The sequence below is a fragment of the Lates calcarifer genome, linkage group LG1, assembly GCF_001640805.2.
Source record: "Lates calcarifer isolate ASB-BC8 linkage group LG1, TLL_Latcal_v3, whole genome shotgun sequence".
NCBI classification, from domain to species: domain Eukaryota; kingdom Metazoa; phylum Chordata; class Actinopteri; family Centropomidae; genus Lates; species Lates calcarifer.
Window position 1 is genome coordinate 1,555,209 of NC_066833.1, and position 23,171 is coordinate 1,578,379.

The window sequence follows — 23,171 nt, forward strand, 5'->3', positions numbered from 1 at the left end:
TGCTTAATTCTATCACATCTGGATTTTACGAGACAAGTTGTAAATGGTGTCAGTGAGTCAGCACAAACAGTACCAGAGCTGGAGGTGGAGCACATGAACGGAGCCATAACACAGCCACAGAGCTGGGTTTCAAGATACAAAATATGAGGACTGAACTTGAGGAGAACTTGTTGTTTTAACCTGTTTCTGTTCACATTCAGTGTCATTAACAGCAGCAGAATCAGCTGTGATCAGCTGCTGTTGTCAGTGTATCCATGGATGTTCATACAACTCTCACTGGATTACTGTGATACTGAAGGAAACTCAAAAACAGGAGGATTCTGAATGAAGTTCTACAGATTTCTAAGTGGATTTCTGGAGGTTTACTGTTGCATCTGTTCTGCTCTGATCTGACTCTGGATCAGTGAGATATTTGATGCAGACTGCAGCAGTCAGGTACAGAAGGTTTTAAAGTGGCTGACTCTCTCTCATGTACTGTGTGTCACAAATCAACAGGCCACAAACAACAAATACAACCTGCACACACCTGTTTACCTCACACTTCCCCTCAGTGCTCCTGCCTCACAGTTTGATCTGGAATATAAAGTATAAATAACCTAGTTCAACCAGTCCAGGTTAGTGAGCATGTGAATTCCTGAGACCAAAAACATGTTTTGTGCATGTGGCCGATAAAACGAAAAAAATTTATTAATTAAGACAATGAGTTCAGGGCATTTTATTCTAACAGCCTCTCACACAGCAGCATTAACATGACAACAGCCAGTCAGGCAGCAGTTTTTGGCTCCTGACTGACCGGCGGTAAAGAAAGCTGTGGACAAGTCAGAAACATGAGTGGAACCGACGAGGGGCTCGAAAGTGAGAGTAAAGAACTGAAAGGTCACAACACGTAGATTATATGGAAGTGGTTTGGTTCGGTTTTGGAATCGACCAACAAAGGTGGAAACACAACAAATCTTTACAATCAGCTGAAAAGGTTTCATCCCAGAGACCACACAGAGAGGCTGAAGACGCTGTTTGTACGTCCACACCAAGTCCTAGCAGGACTTAGACTCCTAACAGCTAACAGCTAGCAGGGCTAACAGCTAACATGGCTAACAGCTAACAGGGCTAACACGGCTAACAGCTAACAGCTAACAAGGCTAACAGCTAACAGGGCTAACAGCTAACAGCTAGCAGGGCTGAGCCAAAATAGCCATCCCATCGTCTTATATGAAAAGGAAACAACACAAGTTCATTTCTAATGTTTAGTTAAAGCAGATTTAAAGAAAACAAACGTTTGTTTCTATTTTTCCTCATAAATGATATTCTCAGAGTTTAACTAACGAGTCCACTGGCTTCTTTAGGTTTCAGTTATTATCAGGAAACTCTTCAAACTCACATATTATATTTCCTGATGAATATTGATATTGATCAATATGGGCAAAAAATCGTGATCACATTTTTTGCCAAACTGCCCAGCCCTGTTGTAGGGTCGCAGTAACCTCTGAAATCAGTTCATCTTTGAGTCCATGTGAACGAAGTCTGAAGGGATTCATTCGAGGTGTTACTGAGATTTAACGACAATACAAAGAGAGAGTGTATGTTAATGTTGGTGTGGCTCAAAATGTCCTCTGTGAGAAATGAGCACAGCGAGCTCTGAGGACTCTCCTCCCTCCATTTCACCTCCACATCCCTGTTTCTCTGCACAGTTTGCTGATGCTGCAGAAGCAGCTGTGAATAAACTGAAATACGGAGAAAGAAAAACAAGATTACAGCTTCATCACTGTGCTGCTTTCTGCTTTTGTTGCTGAAGAATAACCAGAGAGCAGAGAAATCTTTTTATTTTTTTATCACCGCCAACACTCTGCTCAGTCTCAGTCGTGAGCATGGAGTAACTGTGTCGTCCCAAAACACTGAGAAACAATAAAGTTTATTCAGCTGGGTTGGTACAAGGAGCTGCTGCACACACACACACACACACCTGTACATCAATACACACTCTGCACTCATACATATTTATTTACCTCATATTCAGCTGCACACACACACACAAAGCTACACACACAAATTTACACAACAGCTAGGAGGAGTCACACTGAGGAGAAAGTGTCGTCGCTCTGCAGCTGGTTCTCACAAAGACAGGAGTACAGGACACACACACACACACACACACACACACACACACAGCGAGGCCTTCAGAGGTGTGTCTCTGGTGATTTTTAGTGGAAGCACTGTTGCATAGAGGCGTTTATTCAAAGAGCAGACAGCAACTTCTCCTCATCTGATTCACACCAGCAATTAAAGAGCAGCCAGATGCCTTTGGGGGGGAGGAGAGGGGAGGAATGAGGAGGAGGGGGGATCAGAGGAAGCATCGAATCGAGAGGCGATGAGGCTTCCCTTTGTGCATAGAAAGCCTGCTTTGCTTCCTCCTACATGCAGATAGACTCTTTGTGAGCCGTTGATGCATGACTCTATTGTCACATTCTGTTTCTATTCACACCTCTGCTCAGCCAATTTGTCGATGGGGATGCATGTGCACCGAGGTTTATTGTGGCTTGATCAAAGAGATGGGAGGTGGAAAGGCATCATTTTATTAAAAAAGAGAAGAAGAAAACCTCGCAGATCAGCGTGATGTACAATAACAACCTGATTCAGGAGGAACAGTGTTACACATGTCAGAGCGTCTGTGGATGTAATTCCTCGGTGCTGAGCATCACTTACTGCTTCATCACTCAGTTAAAAAGACTCATTTCCCTGTTTACTTCACCTGAGCTGCCTCCAGTGATTCATATCAGCATCACTCTACAGGACAGAAACACACTGATGCAAAATCTCTTCACTCTATAACACGAGGATTTTCTGCTTTTCTTTGTCACATAGGACAGTAAATGGTATATACTGTGGTTTTAGATGTGAAAATGATCTTTAGTTGTAACAGCCACAGCAGGAGGAGTCTGGGTGGAAGAATGTTTTCAGGTGTAAATGACTGATATGGGTGCAACTGTCCACGACAAAGTACGTCTATTATAGTGGACAGACTCAGATTGTTATTGGAAGCAAAAACCACTGAGCTCTAAACAACGGCAAAAGCTTCTTCTGTAAGAGAACTCTGGTCTGCTGACTCTGCAGGATTCATTTCAACCAGATCAACCTGAAAAAAAAAACTGATAGAAGTCTGCAGATCCTTTAGTAAAAAACCACACAGTAACACAGACACACTAACAGATGGAGGCAGTGGGATTCCAGCAGCTCCTGTGTTAAATCTCTGTTTTTGTCAATGGAGTCTGGTAGAGATATACAGAGATGTTTCTGGTTAAACTATAAGGATCTGACTCTTTAATAAAAAGCTCTGTCTCTGTAGGAATCCTCTCATCATGTTATCAGACCTGAATCTGAGTCTTTCAGTCACAAATCAAGAACGTTAGTGGACGTCTATTGAAGTGGGCGATTGCCCTCATATCAATCATTTACATCCAAAAACAGTAATTCTCCTTTAAGTGCAGGTGTGTCTGTGAGTTGCGACTCGCTGCTGCTGCTCAGCTCATCACTAAAATATAAATAAAAAGCTGTCACAGACTTTTAGTGTCTTGGCTACGAAAGACATTTTTCCAAAGGCAAGACACGTGTAACAGAGTCTCCGACAGTTTGTTAACACGGCTGATGTTCTTCTGCATGACCACATTCAGGGACCTGACACCGTCATCTCCTCCTGCTGCCATCAACTATTAAACATACAGGAGCAGAGACTTAAAGCCCAGACCAGAGAAACAGAGTCTGTCTGAGGATCAGGAGCGATGCTGTACGTCCTGAGACAGAGAGGCCTGGGGGGTGGGGGTGTACTATATGAGGCGGCAGCAGAAATCTCACTGTGTGGTGGACGTTCAGACCACAGAGGACACCTCAAGGTTGAACCACACACAGTGGTAAATTATTCACCAGCCAGGAAACACACACACCTCCTCCCCCTGCAGCATGTCCACACACAACCCTGGAAATGACATTCCTACACAACTCATCTCTGACATCAGATGATATGATGGAAAAAGGACGCTGCATCGATTACAGGCAACGTAACAAGGACATATTGTTAACGATGTTGACCGATTGTGTTGTATTTCGTCTTCTAACATCGGCTCTTACGATGCAGCTGAAGCTCGAGCTGTTTGGTTCAGGTAAAGCTCTTTTCACAAACAGCGTGACACAAATAAAGAACGCAAAACTGCTCAGTGCTCACCAGCAAACATCCAGGAGCTGAAACTCCACTGTGGCCGGTTGTGAACATATTCTAGGATGACTCTGCCTCATCCTTAGCAGGACCTCAAACTGTCCCCCAGACATCCTGTCTGCCACCGGCCATGGTGGAGCCTCAGTATCTCGCAGTGGTCACGGTGACCTTGACCTTTGACCTTTGGCCACCAAATTCCTATCACTTCATCCTTGAGTCCAACTGAACGTTTGCACCAAATGTGAAGAAAATCTCACTGGGTGTTACTGAGATATCACATTCAGGAGAATGAGACCGACGACCTGAAAACAGAATGTCTCCGGGCACGACGGTCGCAGACATGGAGGAATAATAAAGTCAAACTATAACACGTCCATGATCAATGACACATGACATTGCTTGTTTTCAGTTTATAGCTAAGGTTAAGACCAGGAAACGACTGTAGTTTTAGTCGTCTTATAACAACAAAGAGCCCGAGGTGTTGACCTGGTCTCCAAACTCCCCCAGATCCCAATCTGATCCAGCATCTGTGGGATGATCCAGAACAAGCCAGATCCATGGAGGACCCACCCTGCAACCCACAGGACCCAAAGGATCCGCTACCAATGTCCCAGTTGTCCAGATGAATGAAGGAGGTCTCCCAGCAGAACACTGGACTGTGGTAGAGGTTTTGATGCTGAGGCTGATCAGAGTAGATTTAAAAGATGCTTCTCTCTGGATGTAGACCCCACCCCACCACCCACACGATCAGACTGGTAGAGCAGGTAGTTTAAATGACTGTAGTCCACAACAGTAGTCTGACATGATCACGGTTATTTCACTGCAGCTTAATGAAACTCGACAGGAGACTTGAGTATTAAGCAGAGTAGAAGTCTTCACAGGGAATAAAAGGCTGATTTAAATACCTGCTCACAGATATCTGCTGTATGTGGACGATGGTAATGATGATACAAACAATAGCTTCATTTGAATATAAATAACAGGACAACACAGTAGGTAGATTACAGTAGATATGATAATGATAATCTGAAATCAGTCAGTATGAACCCCTGACCTCCTCTCCTGGTCCCAGCCTCTCCTCCTTCACACACCAGAACCTGGAACTTTCCATTTTAATGAGCCCACAGCAAAATGAAAAAACTGCCCGGCATCGATCTGTTTTTCCTCAGGTTTTATAGAGGGCAGGAGGGAGGAAGACATGTCAGATTTTCCCTCAGCTGGATGGCAGGCAGCAGCTGGTCTAGACATGAAATCACCAACCACAGGATGAGACACACAGAGAGAGAGAGAGAGGCGGCTAAACCAGGTTTTATAAGTAGAGCAGCAGATCAGTCCTTATGCTGAGAAGAAATGATCACAACGACGGGGGAAAATGAGCTTAATGACTGACTTGACTGTTCTTTCAACACACTCAACAATTATCTTGACAAAACGTACAAGCTGCCAAACATCGTCTAGAAATCTCACCAAATCAACGGTAAAGACCAGAGATCTTCAACAACCCCAAGATCACAACGAACACACAGGACTGACTTTACATCGGCTGCCTCAGCTGCCACTGGTAAACTACCAGTGTCGACCTTTGTCTTTTAGTTACCATGGTGACGGGAATCGCAAATACCTGTGAAAAACTTCCCATAGAAAATGAATGGGAAGTTGATCAAACCCACTTCTGTTTGGAGCCACATTACTTCATCGTACTTTCACGTAAAAACATGGCTGAAACTTTAAACCGGTCACAAGACTTTGGACTTTGTTTGGGTTAAATCAGTGTTTCCATAGGTACTAAGATTTTTACAGAATTGAGCTTTGAGTTTAATGCTTTTTTGTTTTGGAAATTGGATTCACAAAAATGGGAGGGACAACCTTAGAGTTGTTCATCAGGTTGTTTGTCCTCATCACTGATCATAAAATCTGAATCAAAGGTACATTTATAAACCTCAGTTTAAACGCTCAGTCTGTTATTTTCCACCACTAGGGGGCTCTCAATCAAAACAGTAACAAGAGACAGAGTTTGGTAACGTGGTGAAGTGTTCTCCATCACGAAGCCAACGCTAACCTAAATCTGATGGCTAACTGCAATTCTGCCATTTTATCATATTTTCATTCACTATCTTTTCACGACATTCAGTGTGTAATCAGCAGACGCCATGTTTGTTTTACCTCCATCTCAGTCCAGGTAATTATCTTCAACATTCTTTCAGATTTTCTGGAAATTCAGTCAAACTTTGTGCGACATTTGATGGAAACATCGATCTGCTCGTCTGACTCAGCAAACAAACCTCTGAATATCTCGTTTTCCTCTGATTAACCCTGTCCTTATTCACATCCTGTGTGTGCTTGCTGTTGTTCATCTGGAGGACTGTTTATTTCCTCCAGCTTCCTCGGCTCTAACGATCCTGTTCCTCCATCCTGCCACAACAGCTCACCGCTGCCTTCTCCCTGCTCTCTCCTCCAATTGTGTTTTTCTTACTTCTCTTTCTGTTTTTCTGCCCCTCTCTCCTTTTTCTCTCTCTTTTCTCGCCTTCCTCTCCACCAGTCACGGTGATGAAGTGGCCAGTGAGTAGCCGTCTCTGTCGGTAATCACCACGGTAACTCATGGCAGCGCCGCGGCACCGGCAACACGCCATCCATCACCGCCTCTGCTGCTGCAGGAAACTGATATATCAAGATGTAAATTCTGGCCCTCGCTGCTCCTCCACCGTCTCCTCAGAGAGGGGGGAAAAGGAGGAGACGACGGGGGGAGGAAGGTGAGAGGGGTTCGAGGAGGAGAATAATGGGGAGTGTGGAGGAGAATTGAGAGGTGAGAGAGAGGAAGGAGAGTGGAGACATTTAAAGAGGAGAGAAAACAGCAGAGGAGGAGAGAGGGAGGGAAGGAAGGAAGCAGTGAGAGAGGAGAAGACAAAGTAGAGGAGGAGGAGAAAGCTGAATGTATGATGACGACTGCAGTGTTAATCCATCCTAATCCAGCCTTATTGCTTTCTCTCAGCCTGCACCATGTACACACACACACACACACTCAGTGTATATGAATCCACCAATTACCTGAACATATATATATATTTATTTTGCATCACAGCGTCTGCAGCAGGCAGCCAGCTCGAGCTGGAGCTGTTTGTTTTCTCTGCCAATCACAACAGTCGGCGTGTGAACGAGGAGAGGAGGTCAGGTTAGTATCAGTATCAGTGGAGGTGACGGGTCCTTCAGGGTAAGTGGATCACATTCACCTGCTGGCAGCCCTGAAGTCCTAAAGACTGGAGCATTAGCCTCCATGTTGATAGAAAAGGACTTATTGTTGGAACTGAGAAGCACAGATAAACCTCTACAACAGAGTCATTTCTCTTCTTCTGTTGTTTAATTGGTGATTGGTGATCAACTTCCTGTAATTGGTCCTAAAATCTGAACCATCCAAAAAAATGTTTTCACAATGCAAACGAACTGAGCCATATTTCAGTTTGATCTGGAACCGACACCACCTCTTTAGGTCAGACCAGATTTTGCTCCTTTGGGTCCAAACCATCATCAGAGAAACCTTTCAGATCTGCTGTTTGGTTTGGACCAAACAAGGTGTGAAAGGAGCATAAACCGTCAGTCAGACATATCTAACAAAACCTCCATCTTAACAATCATTCGTTCACGTCTTTAATATGCAGCTACAAATGAAAATCAGCAGCTTCATGAGACTGACTGAAAATAAGAATGAGGGCATTTTCACACCTGACTGAGACCACTTGTTTTGGTCGGACTGAATTTTGGTCCTTTGGTCCGGACTGAGGAACCTTTCACACCTGTTGTTTTGGTTCAAACCAAACAAGGTAGGTGTGAAACGAGCCTTAAAAACATTGACTTAAAATATGGAGAACTGTTTTCTGTTCATGAAAACCAGTCATGGCTGCAGATCAGATCAGATTTCGGACTCTGGACTCGTCCTACCTGATCTTTAGAGCCATCAGCTGTTTATCTGCCAATATTCACACAAAAGCAGTGAATGAAAACAACACTTTCTTCTGCTCATTCTCTGGAAATTCAGCTGAGCTTTGTACAGCATTTGGTTGTTAACCTGTCGTATCTGTGTCCAGAGATTCAAGCTGATCAGAAAGGACAGAGACAGTAAAGATGGACTTACTGTTTGAGTGCAGCAGCTCACGTCTGATGGACCCTGTGGAGACACAGACAGACAGATTCATCAGTCTCAGAGATCCTGTGCCGAGGTTTTCGTGTGTGTGTGTGTGTGTGTGTTGAGATCCTGTGTTCAGGTTTCAGCCATGACATCATCTCAACCCTCCCAGTCCCCTGAAGCAAGACGCCGACTCCAAGAATGAGTCCTGGATTCAGGGCTGCTAGAGGAGGCGAGTCACTAATAAAACTGCTGCACGATTTACAGCATCCTGAGGGCACACACACACACACACACACACACAGAGCAGCAGCTGGGCAGTGCTGACCTCTCTAAATTAAGGGTAAACAGCATAAACTCAGAGGGAAACAAAAGCAGTAAAACAACACAAAGAGCTGGTGTAATTAGAAAACTCTGACACATGACCACTTCTTCACCTCAATCATCTCACTGACAACAACAGCCAATCAGAATCAGCTGTGGATGACATCAGAGGGTAAAGTCGGGTAAAGAGCTTGTAAAGAGTGACTATTAACCCACAGTAAAATTAAACTGATTCATTCTTTAGTGAATAAATGGACTCTGGCTGATCCAGGCTGGAGGTGAGCGTTGAGAGAATAAAGGTTGTGTAGTGTCCTTTGGCTCTTGTGTCTTTGACTATAGTGGGGTTGTACCATTTTTGCTGTTGTATAATCAATAACTGTGGATTCTCCTTTAAAACTAATTCTTCCAGTGTACATTAAATATGTTTGCATGTACTTAAACCACAGGGTTTAAAATATACACGTAATACGTTCATAAAATACAAGGCAACAGTGGATTAAGGCTCATTTTTAATGTCTGTTGTATATGAAAAGTGCTTTATAAATACATTTGCCTTGGCTTCTCTGTGTGCTGCAGGGGTTGTACCGACTTCTCTTCAGAAATCAACAAAATATGGAGTTTGCCCAGGGGGCCTAAACTACAGGAAGCATAATGTCGCTTACAGAGTTACACTGTGCATACAAATTGTGCCCCTTTTCTTCAGCCTGTATTTCTTAACACTTTGGAAAAATGTAATATGCCGAACTCACTATGATCAGCTCCTGTTTGCAGTGTATCCATGCATTTACAGACAACTACCAATGGATCACTGTGACACTAAAGAAAACTTAAAAACATCAGGATTCTGAATGAGGTTCTGTAGCTGTAAGGAGCGTCGTTTTTATCCACAATTTCTAAGTGGGTTTATGGAGGTTTCTTGTCAGTGGACATGTGAGATAATAACATCCTCCAAAAGTGGAAGTCACACTGAATCTAAAAATATGTGTTTCATGTCTGTGTGTTCAGATCTGACTGAGTTATGACTCTGACAAATTCCTGCAATCCAGCGCCAGGAGTTGTCTCGAGGCCTTTTTCTATGTGTTCTAGGTTTTGAAAAGACCTCACCCTCCACAGTCTCCAAACACCAGTACACCTGCTGTGACCTGTTACTGTTGTTAAGCTGTTATTGGACACTTCCTGTTTGGGGGGAGGGGCATGTTCACAGCCTGATACAAGATGAATCTAATCTGATCTGAGAGTGTGATGCAGTGATCACGTGATCTTCTTGTTTGTGAGAAAACAGTTTAAAAGACATTAAAGCATTAAATAAATTGACGGCTGACAGTTATGGAGCAGCTTGTGAATAGAAAGTGACTAATTACTGTTTAGTGTTCAGCCAAGTGAACAGTACAGTGTGTTACTGCCAGAGCTGGCCATATGGCAAAGAGAGTCCACTGCCAAAACCAAAGCAGTCAGGACTGGAATCAGCCAGTCCAAATCCCAGCAGCAGAGTCCACAGACTCTACAGCAGCCGACTGGACAAACGCAGATTATTTTTTCCTGTGTCACATTTTGAAGCTAGAAAAGTGCGGAGGCTCAAGGCTCTTACTTAATAATTAAAGGGATATTCCAGCCAGTTAGTGTTGCTCTACTTCTGAGGGACGGACTTTAGCAGAGATTTTCTAACTGAAACACAGCCCCCACTGTGTATATTACCCATGATGCCCTTGAGTTATCACTGTAACAAACACCAAACTCTGTCTCTGACTCTTGGTCTCTGCGTCAGTTTCCTGGATCTCAGAGATGAACTCTGGTTTTAATGACTCTAAGTCTCTTTAACTGATCTACAGTTCAGCATCAGTCTGAACTCTCTGGGTCTGATTCCAGCAGTTTGAGCTGCTGACTCTCACTCAGTCAGAGGGAGATCGAACCTGAACCAACAGGAGTTCAGATGACAGAGGCTCCACTCTCCCTCTCACACTGAACCATCACAGTGATCCTGAGGATGTTATTTGAGGGTGGAATAGTTTTGTTTTTCCTTTTAAACTTGAGAAAACAGACCAGCGCTGAATGGGGAGAGTGGAAATGACACTGTTTACCAGATTTAGTGAGAACGCACCTGAACAGCAGGTGAGCTGTTAACCTTCCCTCTCTGTCTTTATCTTTCTTTCTTGTTAAAACTCTGCTCTTGTTTCTTTTATTCCTCCTCTCTCAGTCTCCTGTGAGCGTTTTTTTTCCCTCCATCTCCTTGTTTTCAGCCTCTCGTTATCACCTCAACACCGCCAAACTGATTTGTTATGCAAATGATGCATAAATCTGCATATCGCTTAACGAGACCATCTCTCTGCTACAGAGTCTGATGGTGAATTAGAGGCTGATCTATGTGGATCACACAGAGGGGGAAATGACTTCACATCATTTCTTCTATGTTATCTCATCAGGGTGGTTTTTCATTTATGTTTCTATTAATATCAAAGAACAACAAGAGAGGAACTAAACAATGAATTCATACTGCTAACAGCTGAAGCTGGGCGTTATGACACAGGCCTCCACTGCTGGACATTTACGGGCTGTACTCACACTGGGTACACATCCTTCATTAAAATTTCTCTGCATATTTGTCTGCATGAGAGCAGCTGACGTATTAAATTTGATTCTGTTATTATAACCTGCTGTGTCAGCTTGTAACAGACTGAGCCACGAGAAGCTTCAGATACGACCACTAAACTCAGCCATGGACTCAAAGGTTCCTGTTCGCAGTACCACCATGATCACAAACATCAGCTTCTACAAAACCTCTCTGACTCTGAACAGACAGTCAATCTCTCCATCACAATTACAGCTGCACAGTGTGACGATATATATCAGATGATGAAATAAAAAGGTCCATCATTGCATGTTATTATAATCCACTGTTTACAGCAGGAAGTCTTCGTCATCAGGAGAAGGACCAGAGACAAATCCAGGAGCTGGTTCCTAAACAAGGGCCAACCTCTGTAACATGGACCAGAACCAGTTCCCATGACAGACTCAAACACCAACCACCTTGTCAAGAACCACATCAAACGAACTGTCAGGTGCTCAAAATAAACCCCAGAGTCAAACATGAAAACAGGCTTTTGCTGGCGACTGTTTGCAACAGGAACAGTCTCAGGACTTTCTGGTCGCACCTCTTATTACCCCACTGTAACCTCTCAGTGAGAAATGTTAAATGTTTTTAAACCAGAAGAGACAGAAATTCTATTTTCAAACTTCTGGCCCATTTCTAGTGTTTAGGATTTAAATTCACTGGACTCATGAGCCGACACCTTCATAATTACTGGATTTAAACTGCAGCCGACGTGTGCAGAGTTTAAACTGGAGAACCTCATAAATATATATAACGTAACACATTCCTTTTTTCATGGCTGGAGGAAGAGAGACGACACAGAGTGAGTGTGAAACGTATATGGGATGAGACTATGAATAAATGCATTGGGGCTGTTTGCGTTGGCACAGATGTTTGAGCTGAAAACTAAAAGCTAAGTGAGGAATAGAAGACAACAGTGGTCTGGTTTCCAAAATAAAGCTCCAGGTCTCTGCAGACAAGCCTCTCTATTCATCACACTCCACCACACACGGCAGCTATTGTCCCCTGAAACAAAAACACACCCACCGATTGTGTGTTTCTGTGTGCATTTCCTTTTTTTACGACCCTCTGCTTTGTGTTGTGTTTGCGTTGATCAATCACCGGCGTGCTGAGCAGCGGGGTGAGCGGGGAGGGCTGGGCGGCGCCGGCTGGGGCGATGTACCCACATCCCACCTATTGGCACCAACCGTGTTCCAGAGAGCCCTCGTATAAATCACCGTTAATGACACCGGGACGAGGAGAGAGGAAAAATACCAGGCAGGGGAAGCAGGGAGGAGGACGGGGGAGGAGGGGGGAGGAGGCTATTTGGCTAAATATTCAGCTCAAAGCTGCTCAGGAAGAGTCTGTAAGAATCTGAGACTGGAGATTCAGATGGAGGCTGAGTGGTTTTTATTTTCTTCACTTCACCTTCATCTGACCAGGACGAGTCACACACACAAACACACAGTCCTGTGGTGCTCCTGATTATTTTCCTGAGCATGTGATGAATCATCTTGTGAAAAGTGTGTGTGGTATTCAGGTGTGCAGTAGACCTCCTTAAAGAGGTGCCCACACATCACAGACAGGCTCGAATCAGGCTTTACTCTGATCCGATCAAAGTCACTTAATTTAATGGTGACAGGTTCACAGGTTCTGTGTGATCAGGACAATATATTCATCTCATGTGCTCGATTGTTTCCACAGTACTTTGTCATTTGGATGAGAGTTTTCAATCCTCCACCAGAGAGGTGAACACCAGCATGAAGAGTGAAGGTGACACAGAACCAGGTCAGAGAGGGACCAGAGACAAATCCAGGGCCGACCTCTGTAACATGGACGTGGTTTGGTTAGGTCTGACACACAACAGACTCAAACACCACCACCCTCATCTACCACCACCATCGTTCCATATCTTTATCCAGGCATGAGATTTCAGCCTGATTCCACTCTCATGTCCTCCTGGCAGCTGGTTAGCTTAGCTTAGCATAAAGACTAGAAACAGGTGGAAACAGCTAGCCTGGCTCTGCTGCAGATGTCTGTCAGTTTAACCAGTGAAAATGGTTTGATAACAGATTTGTTTGCAGACCTAGAAGTGGGTCCAAATGGAACTGGCTGAGCATCACACCGCAGCCTGAACACACTGAGCCCATTTCACCACCAGCAAAGGCTGCGTCAGTGTGGGAGAGGCCTGTTGAGGTTGGGAACAGCAGCAGAAAATCGCTCTGATCAGGATTTTCCTGAGCACAATGAGGACGGGCAGACTGTGTGATTTGATATGATGTGTAAAGAGAGGCTGGCTTGCTTCATAAGTGGCAATCCAAACGGCCTGCTGCTCTCACTTTACCTCCGGCAGACCGACTCTGACTCTGACTCTGACTGAAACCATTACTTATAAGGTTGAGAGCCTTTGCAGGACGGCTGGTCAGTTACGGTAATGTTGGAATGCAGCAATGATGAAGTCGGCGTTAAAGTGAAGGAACATTAAGTTGATGTGTAAGAGCTGCGTCATGTTTGCTGGCTGTAGGTTCATATTTACTGCAGAGACACTTAGTGAGGTGTAATTCCCACAGGGTTCACTCACTCAGATCTCCTGATGTGGGTCTATAATGACAAACGATAAAAGCTCAGAGTTTCCTGTTTCACTCTGGAGCTGTGGGGGTCAGGTCAAACACAATAAATGAGTCAGTGAATGAAAACATGTTGCTGCTGTGTGTTGTAGCGGTGCAGCACTGGAATCAACAACACATTGATGCTGACAGTGAACACACAGCAACAAGGTCCCGGGTCTGAACCCTGGTCCTGTTCAGGTTTCCTCCAGCTTCCCCCCACAGTCCAAACACATGGAGGTTAACTGGCCATTAATCACAGCGTTGGTGGTTGTCCACATTTAACTGGCAGCGCCTTGCACTACAGCTCGCCATCATCAGTGTGTGTTGATTGTGAGTGGATGAGGCGTTTACATGGTGCTTTACTAGTCACACACCGATGGTCCACCATCAGGGGCGGTTGTGGTTCAGTATCTCTGGAGGGTGGACTGGAGGAGTCAGGAATCGAACCACTGACCTTCAGGTTTCTGCTCTACCTCCTGAGCTGTAAAGTGCAGCTTTAGATCAAAACAGAGCAGCTCCATTTAAAATGCAACACTGGCTTTAACAGTCACCTCCACCCCTGCAGCAGATATAAAGGGACAGGGAGTCGCTCCCTCTTTCTGTGCTACAGGATATATGTACTGACACTTCATCTGCTATTCACACTCTGCTCTATCTATTTATATATCACCTAAACAAACAGGAATCAATAACAGCAGCAGAAGCAGCTGTTTCTGAAGCTACAGCTCAGTATCCTTTCATGGAGCTTCTCAGCAGGTGGGTGGATCAACCTCCCCGAGCCTGTTTCTGGAGCTAATGACGGGTGGAGGAGAGACGAGCTTGTAGATGTCTGTTCTGCGGAGACAGAAACAGGACAGGTAGGTCTGGACTAACCAGCCGAGGAAGAGACGGTCCAATCAAACCTGCTCATCAGCCAGAAGGAGATTAATTCATCTGTACATGAGCTCCCACCACACCAGGACTGTCTCCAGGAGCACGACAGAGAGCCCAAGGTGTTGACCTGGTCTCCAAACAGACCTGGATCCCAATCTGATCCAGCATCTGTCGGATGATCCAGAACAAGCCAGGCCCCTCACCCTGCAACCCACAGGACCCAAAGGATCCACTGCCAATGTCCGGGTGCCAGACACCACAGGACACCCTCAGAGGTCCTGGTCCAAGCCCTGAGGGGTCAGAGAGAGGGACCTACACAATATGTTTGAGATATCACACTCAAGAGGCCAAAGACGTCTGTTGGCCTTCAGCTACCAGAATCTAAATCAGTCCATCCTTGAGTCCAAGACAGCGCTTGTACCAAATCTACTGAAACACTGCGTTGACGAGAACGAGATGGACGGACGCTGGTGACGGTGAAAACTTTACTGCATGTTCACATCCAATCAGATCCCTGAATGGAAACCTGCATCAGGGATCTGACCCACGGCCAACCCTGGTCAAGAGGAAGATCACGAAGGAGGGCTGACCCATCCAGATAGACCCAAGGTGTTTAACTAGAGTCACTGTGTCATGTACAAACACAAACATACTCTCTGGTCACAATCCACAGTGACTTTGTGCTCTGTGTACTGAGCAGAATTTACAGTTTTTCTTTCTTCTTCCTCGACGGATCTGTCGTCAAAAACGCTGCCGGTGTAGATTTCCAGCTCATAAATCATGTGTCAAATTCTAAGCAGTCAGAAGGTGGAGACTGTGCTGCTGTTTCCTCGTGAGGAGTCGTGTTCTCTGCTGAACGCAGCGTTGACTTTAATCATGTCCACTTACAGCTGCCTGCTGCCTGCTCCACACACACACACACACACACACACACTCATATGGACAAGTATAGAAAAATATCACCTTTTGATGTCGGACTCAAATTGAATTGTGAAATAAGCCATCATGCATTTATTACTCTCCATGAGACACAGCTGATTATCCCTGTGTGCTCAAATGGAAATATTCCCGAATGAGAACAAAGAGATTTCACGGCAGCTCCATCACCACCACCACCCTCCACCCACACACCCACACACACACAAACATGGCAGGATTCCCATAGGACGTCCATGGAGACTCCCTCCAATAAAGAGGATTATAGATTTTGCCCTGTGCACCCAAGTGTTTCCAATGAAATAACGGCCTCCTCCTGCATAAGTCATTAAAATTTAAACCATCCCCCCCTTTCAGCTGAATATCACTGTACTGCTCTGCATGCATTAGAGTCTGTGTGTGGAAAAAATAACCCTACTGCGCTGTGTGTGTGTGTGTGTGTGTGTGAGTGTGTGAGCATCAGCATGCAAGGGTGTGAGAAAATTAGAAAGGAAGATAAGAGGAAGTGTGAATGAAAATGTGTTTCTATCCTCGGTGGCCCTGCAGGCTCAGTGGCTGGTTAAAGATTTCACTAAACCCCCCCTCCACACACACACACATCCTCTCACACCTATCTTTGTGGGGACCTGGTCCTTTTCTTTAACCTTAACCATCACAGTTGAATGCCTAACCCCAGAGCTGTTCTTCTTTACTGCTCCGATGATTCGATCTATATCACTGCGCATGGTGAATAAAAGCAGATAAACATGAACTCCCTTCTTTATTATTTAGAAAAGGACTTTGGAAATCAGTGTCAACATAAATGTCTTCCCATTATAAACCAGAATAAATAAAGTGTCCAGGTCTGTCCTCAGCTTCTAGCATCTGTCTCCTGCTCTGAGAAAGGACACGTCCTGAATGTAGAGACCAGACATGAGACAGCATGAAATCATCTGTCAGTCCTCTCTAATCTACTGTACCGTTTCTGTTCATCAGACTCGACCGTGATCACTTGTTCTCACTAACCTTTACAGAGGCAGCTTCTCAGGGTGAAAATGGCTAACACTGCTACGCTAAGAGGAGGTCATTTTGAACTTTAGAACTTTATTGTCCAGCTGATGACGGAGAATCAACAAGCAACGTGAGGAGGCTGTAGTCGATGTAGTGTCACTGCATCGATGCAGAATCGTCCACGATGCATCATAGAAACGATTATTTTCAACAGTCCTACCTTACCTCAACCCTTACACTAACTGTAACCTGTTGCCTAAAATCTTTTGGAAACGATGACGCAGACGCCAACGTTTACTTCCTGATTGACTCATATCAGTCACAACGTAACGTCACGCTCTGATCACATGACCCATTTCAGCCTTGACTACCAGTGGTGAACACAATGTGGACAATGAATTATGAGCGCTGCTGACCTTGGTGGTAGCGTACACTCAGCTGCAGAGTAGACAATCTACTTCCTGTTTACACTGACATGCACATGCCCTGTGTATGTGAATGGTCATGTGATGTGCGTTTTCAGGTGTGTCAGTATGGACAGAGATTATTTCTGATTCATATTGTTGTGGATGTAGCCTGAGTCCAGTCATTTTCAAAGATCAGCCACAGTACACTGAGGCTGACGCAGGACTGAGAGCCAACCAAATGACGAGAAGAGCAAATGGTTTGACAGTGTTGTGGAGCGAGTACTGAGGAGGTCTTTTCAGAGAGATACAGCAGTGAGGAGACATAAGTACTCGTACTACTGAGAAACCTCAGCTTTTTAGATTGATACACCCAATAAAATGTTCCTGTGATGGTTAAATTACCCAGAATTCACAGCATGTCAGAGAGAACAGAGACCGCAGAGATCAAACACAACCTCTGAGATCCACTTTAAAGTCCAAGAACAGGATTTAAATGACAGGAGGTCACTGAGGCTGGAGGTATTACTGGGGTGGGGGTGAAATATGACGGGATTAAAACCACTGATCAGGGGCGGTGATGTTAAAATAACCCACCTCTCCAAGAGAAAAATAAATCCTGTCTGGACGGGGTTAGAGTCGGTCTCTGTGAAACCCTGTTGTTGATGCAAGCTACAGTCTGAAAAGGACTCAAGAAGACAAGGATCCTTACTTGTCGTCTCAGCACAGATCACACTGTACGATTCTCCTCATGTCTGTCTGTCTGCTGCGGATCAGAAGTCACTTTTCTCTTCACTTCATGTATAAAAAATCGTGCTGGGCAGATGCAGCTGGTGATCTCAGCTCTCTGGCTGCCTCCTGTGCCAGAGAGGAGATTTAATAACTGCAGAAAACCCACTGAACCACTGGAAAGCATCAGAAATACGGAATATAAAAACAGGTTTGTACACAGTAACATCCCTCGGTGATCAGCGTCGACTATGGCCACTTAAAGACATTTCAACTCTCTCACCACCATAAAATCATTTACTGTCACAGCATCAAGAATTACCACCTGGTGGCTGTTTGTGAGTTTTGTGAGGTCACAGTGACCTTGACCTTTGACCTTTGAGCACCAAAATCCAACCAGTTCATCCTTTAGTCCAGGTGAATGTTGGTGGCAAATTTGAAGAAAATCCCTCCAGGTGTTACTGAGATATTGTGTTCAGGAGAATGGGACAGATGGACTGATGAAACAAAACGCCATCAGCCACAGCCGTCATTTCCTGTTACAACACAAAGGTGTCATAGACCTGTATGATATGTAAATCCAGTCGTGTTTCTGTGCATGGAGCTCAGTTCTTTCACTGGTTTATATTTGAGTTCAGTGAGAAGCAGCGTTGGTCTGCTGCATCAAAAATCACCTTAAAAATACATTTTTACAGGCTTCACAGTGGAAACTCAGCAGTTTATTATAGGATCTGAAAACGTCTTGAGAATGACTGAGTGGCCTTGAAAGTATTTGATTCCTGGTTAGGTTAGAGCAGCCAAACGCTCCCTGGCTCTGCCTGCGTCCTTGGATCAGCACTCCACATCCTGAGGAAAAGCCTGGACACAGCTCTGTGTTGATTTAGCTGCAATTTGAAAATGACTCTAACAGGACTTCTCAGTTTGACGAGTAAAAACCTAATCACCACGCTGGAGAATTAAAATGTTTTTCCACAGACACTGCAGCAGCGAGGACTGGGTCTGTTGAAGCCGAGCACAAAGAGTGAAGGAGTATCGATCAGGCCAATTAGGAAACTTTGTGAGGTGACACACACATACTACATGAGCTGGTCCTCTCCTGTTGCTAAGCAACCCGATAACTCAAAGACTTGTGGGATAAGGTGAACGTGCTTTGACGAGCGCTTGTGTGAAAAACCCTTCCCATCCTTCTCTCTCTGTTAAATCTCCTCCTCTCCTCTCTCTCTCATTTCTCACTCCGCTGCCTCTCCTCAGTGTCTGTGATGTTGGGGAAGTTTCCAGCCAGAATATCGGTGCAGACGTTTGGTGGTTTTCTAAGTGTTTGTAGACAAAGCAAAGAAAAAACCTGCTCTCATAGTAATCACTTTTACACACATCTAATATGCAACAATTAAGACATTTTCAAGGAAGCTCTCTGCTGCCTAGGTCACATTTTCTAATGAAATACACTGATCAGCCACAGTCTGTCTGTCCTTCATTCACCTGGATGTTGCTTTGACTCGTAGCACTCACCTGAACATTGTTGTGGACCTTATATTGCAAATAACACTATACAAAAGTCAGGTTCAATAGACAGTGTGATGAAGAATCCTTCTCTGTGGTTTATGCTGGTACATGTAGTGCTCCTTTAACCCTAAGACAATCAACAAAATGTACCTGTGAAATCATCAGTGTAAAAACATAAGAGACAGACTGAGGCCACTACAGACCCACAACAGTCCTGGCTCTGGATCAGGATGGTGGTTTAGAAAATGGAAACCATATTCTTTTCCCAGCTGAAGAAATGTGACTGGGCTGAATGGGAGAAAATGCAAACCTCAGTGATGCATGAGACTTTGTGGTTTCACATGTGAGATTTCTTTTTTCTGTAGGTTGTTGTTGTCGATGGGGAAGATTCGTGGGAAGTGGAAGCAAAAATTGCTGAGCTCTAACCAAAACTATGAAGCTCTCAGTGGGATCTTAACCCCTTTTTGCTATTGGAGACCTCTGGTCTGCTGACTCTGCAGGACTCATTTCAACCAGATCAACCTAAAGAAGCCCAAAAAACTGAGAGAAGTCTGCAGATCCATAACATCCCTGTTTTTGTCAGTGGAGTCTGGTAGTGATATATAGAGATGTTTCTGGATCTTCCTCTTTAATAAAAAGCTCTGTCTCTGTAGGAATCCTCTCATCATGTTGTCACACACTGAGAAGAACAATCTGAGTCTGTCAGTGGTAAAATCATGAGCTTTAGTGGACGGACTTTGACATACATTACATGCCATATAGCTTAAAAGTAACGCTCCCTACACTGCTGCTAGCTAACCACTAACTACAGTGTATCGGTGGGATAAAAGTGGGGCAGAGGTATAAAGTATAAAAAACAGCCTGGGAGGCTCTAAACCTTCACAAATAATTACTTGACTGCAAAATGAAGTGTGATGGAAGCAGAGCTACGTCCTCAGGTTCGGTTTTTAGAAACCAAAAGTCAAAGACCTAAAAAATCTTTAATTACCTGAATTTTTTGCACTTTTAAATGAAGTGAAAAGAACGAGTCCGACGTTTGAGCTCTACAAATATTTACCAACTGTAGTTGGACCATGTCTGCTGCCACTGGAATGAAGTGCACTGTGACTTATCCATGCTCTACATACCACAGACTGTAGCCTCACACAGACTGGAGGCCACAAACACAGGAGAAGAAAAGATGTGGCCTATTTAACCTTTGCGTTCTCTCTTTCCATCCCCTGCAGCTATTTTCCTCCTCAGCTGTAAAGGTTGAGAGATGTGCTCTGACATCTCAACAACACGACCAAGACTTCCTGTGCGGCACAAAAGAACAATTCAAATATAAACATGCATTTTTAATGCGCTGAGCGATGGGTCGAAGACAAACAGGAGGGCACAGAATCAGGTTTTCAGTTTTTGTTCCTTTGTTTTAAATTTAATGGAGCGCCCAGATTTCGACAGGCCTCTAAACCTCAAACAGAGCAGATGTAGAGATAAACACGTCTCACTGTGGAAAAGCTAATGTCATTAAAACAGAAAGCTGCAGTTTTCAGGACAAGCTCCATTAGTTTTCGGGTCGGGGCGAGGAGACGCATGATTCCAGCTCAGTGGGAAGGATTAGACAACTTCATCCCAACTTCACTTTCCATCAGCTGCAGAGCCAGAGAAGTTGCCATGAGACACAAAGAAACAAACACGAGGAGGAAAGTACCATCCACCACCTCAAACACTGTCTAACAGCACAGACCAGAGAGGCTGGAGATGTACAGTGTTGTCTCATTACTGTTCACCAAACAGTTCATGTTGAGATGACAGGGTTTGTAGAGCCACCAGAATATTTCAGCTTTGAACACTACAATTTGAAATCTTCAGATAGACTAGATCCAAACAGAACCCACAGTCCAGGTGAACACCTCCAGGTGAACAGATCATGATCGATCAATCACACGTATCCTTTTGATTCTCATCTTATCAGTTGCTGCTCTGTTCTACCAGGTAATATCTGCTCAGACCCGAAAAAGGAGTTTGCACTGAAAAATTATATCCATAACGTCGCTTGTTTCAGCCCAACATTGCTGCAAAAGTGGACAAGACAATAGTATATGGGTTGCGGTTGGCTACTAGCCCCTCACAGTTTCAACAGTAACTCGATGTCCTTAGAGTACTCTGCTTCAATGACAGGAATTATACAGAAACCTGGTTGAATTTTCCCAAGAGTACTCTGTCCAAAATAATGACATTTCATGTTTCTGGTGATTCAGTTAAAATCAATGGATGACTGGATGTCTGTTGATAAATTCACCTTGGGAGCTGTGGTTGATTCCTCTCCTTCTGCCTTCTTTGACCTTTTCTTAAGAACCAGTTGTTCATCTTATGAACTCGTGATTGAGGCAGTTTCATATTCATCCACCTGTCAGTCATCAACACTGTCTATGGGAGAAATGAATGGGATATCTGCTTCCACTCTGCAGCTCTGTGAAGGATAATCATCAGAATAACTCTGCTCTAAAACACCATTAGCTTTAGAGGTGGATGTTGCAGCATTAACTCATTCTGAGGGAGAGAAAAGCTGCTCTCTTATTCGCGCTGCAGGAAACACTTCCTTGTGTTAGACTGACTTCCTCTCTGCATTATTTTCACACAGTCATTACACCGTTTTTCAACTCTGCTGAAATAAGCAGAGTTAAGAAGCAAAAAGCTGTAAAGTGTCCTGAAGCCTGAAAGCTACACAATGACACACATTTCTCTCAGGAGCTGGTGGAAACTAGAACTGAACCAACCAGCTGTTAGTAGATATAACATGACCGTGGACATGTTGGTCAGTGAGCAACAGGAAGATGGATTAAGAAAAGGTTCATATCATGGTCACAATTCATTATCAATGATGATATTAGTCTCTGATGTCCAACCTCACAGAGGACAGACCTCCACAGGCCGAGGCAGGTGGAGAATGAATAAAACAAACCATGGGCTGATTACTGGGACACCACATTCACCAGCCGAGCACTGGGAGACAGCTGAATTCTGGGAGGTGTAGTGTGTGTGGACACGTGTCTGCAGGGGACAGGAAGTCTGTCCAACAGTGTTTATCAGTGAAACCATCGGAGCAGAAGACGCTCTCAGCAGCCATTACTGTCACACACTGCACTCTGCACACACACACTATAAATAACACCAGAGGTGTTCAGGAAAGCATACATTCACATGTGCAGAGAATAAACAGCCCCCATCCTTCACTGTCTCAGATTACATTAACCTGCTTAGATTTCTAAACACAGTTTTTCTCTCAGTTTCAGTTGATAACGACAGAACGAGTGTGTGTGTCAATGTTAAACTACCGCCTTGATGTTTGAGTGTGTTCAGGGATAAACTGAGACTTCACTAAAGAATCAGCTGCTCAGTCAGGGTCAGAGCTGTGTGACAGTAAAGTCAAGAAGGCGACCTTTAGTCCTTTGGTGTGATCCATTAGTTTAAATGTGGATTTATCTGAGCACACACAGAGAGCTGCTGTTATTAACCTGATTTATTTTCATTTCATCAGACCATGTTGTGATTATAAACCAATGATTTTTTTTTTTCTTATCAAGCTACTCTCTAGTCCACATAGTGGCTGCACCAACACAACAAATTGGAGGATGAACGAACGTCTGCACAAAACCTGTTGTACGCCGTTGGATGACGAAATTATGTGTTATAAAGTATAACACTTCACTCCTCACCAGATGTTGGCTGTAACGCAGTTGGGTTGTTTACCAAGTGAAAAGAATAGAAGAACATATGTAACATATAACATATGTTTCTCTGTTGTTCAGGTGTTTCACTGTGGACAGAACTCTCCATGAAAACCAACAGGCTGAACAGCTGTCTGACAGGTGCTATAAAATGATCAGGGTTTGGTCTCGTTCTTAAATCT

General features: G+C 44.3%; 1 protein-coding gene across 1 annotated transcript in view; it reads right to left on the reverse strand.

The window, feature by feature from the left end:
* Positions 1–23,171, reverse strand: part of enox1 (ecto-NOX disulfide-thiol exchanger 1) — a 106,476-nt gene that overhangs the window by 52,910 nt on the left and 30,395 nt on the right. The window contains 1 exon segment of the mRNA XM_051074026.1: positions 8,331–8,363. The gene's annotated coding sequence lies outside the window, so the exon portion shown is untranslated.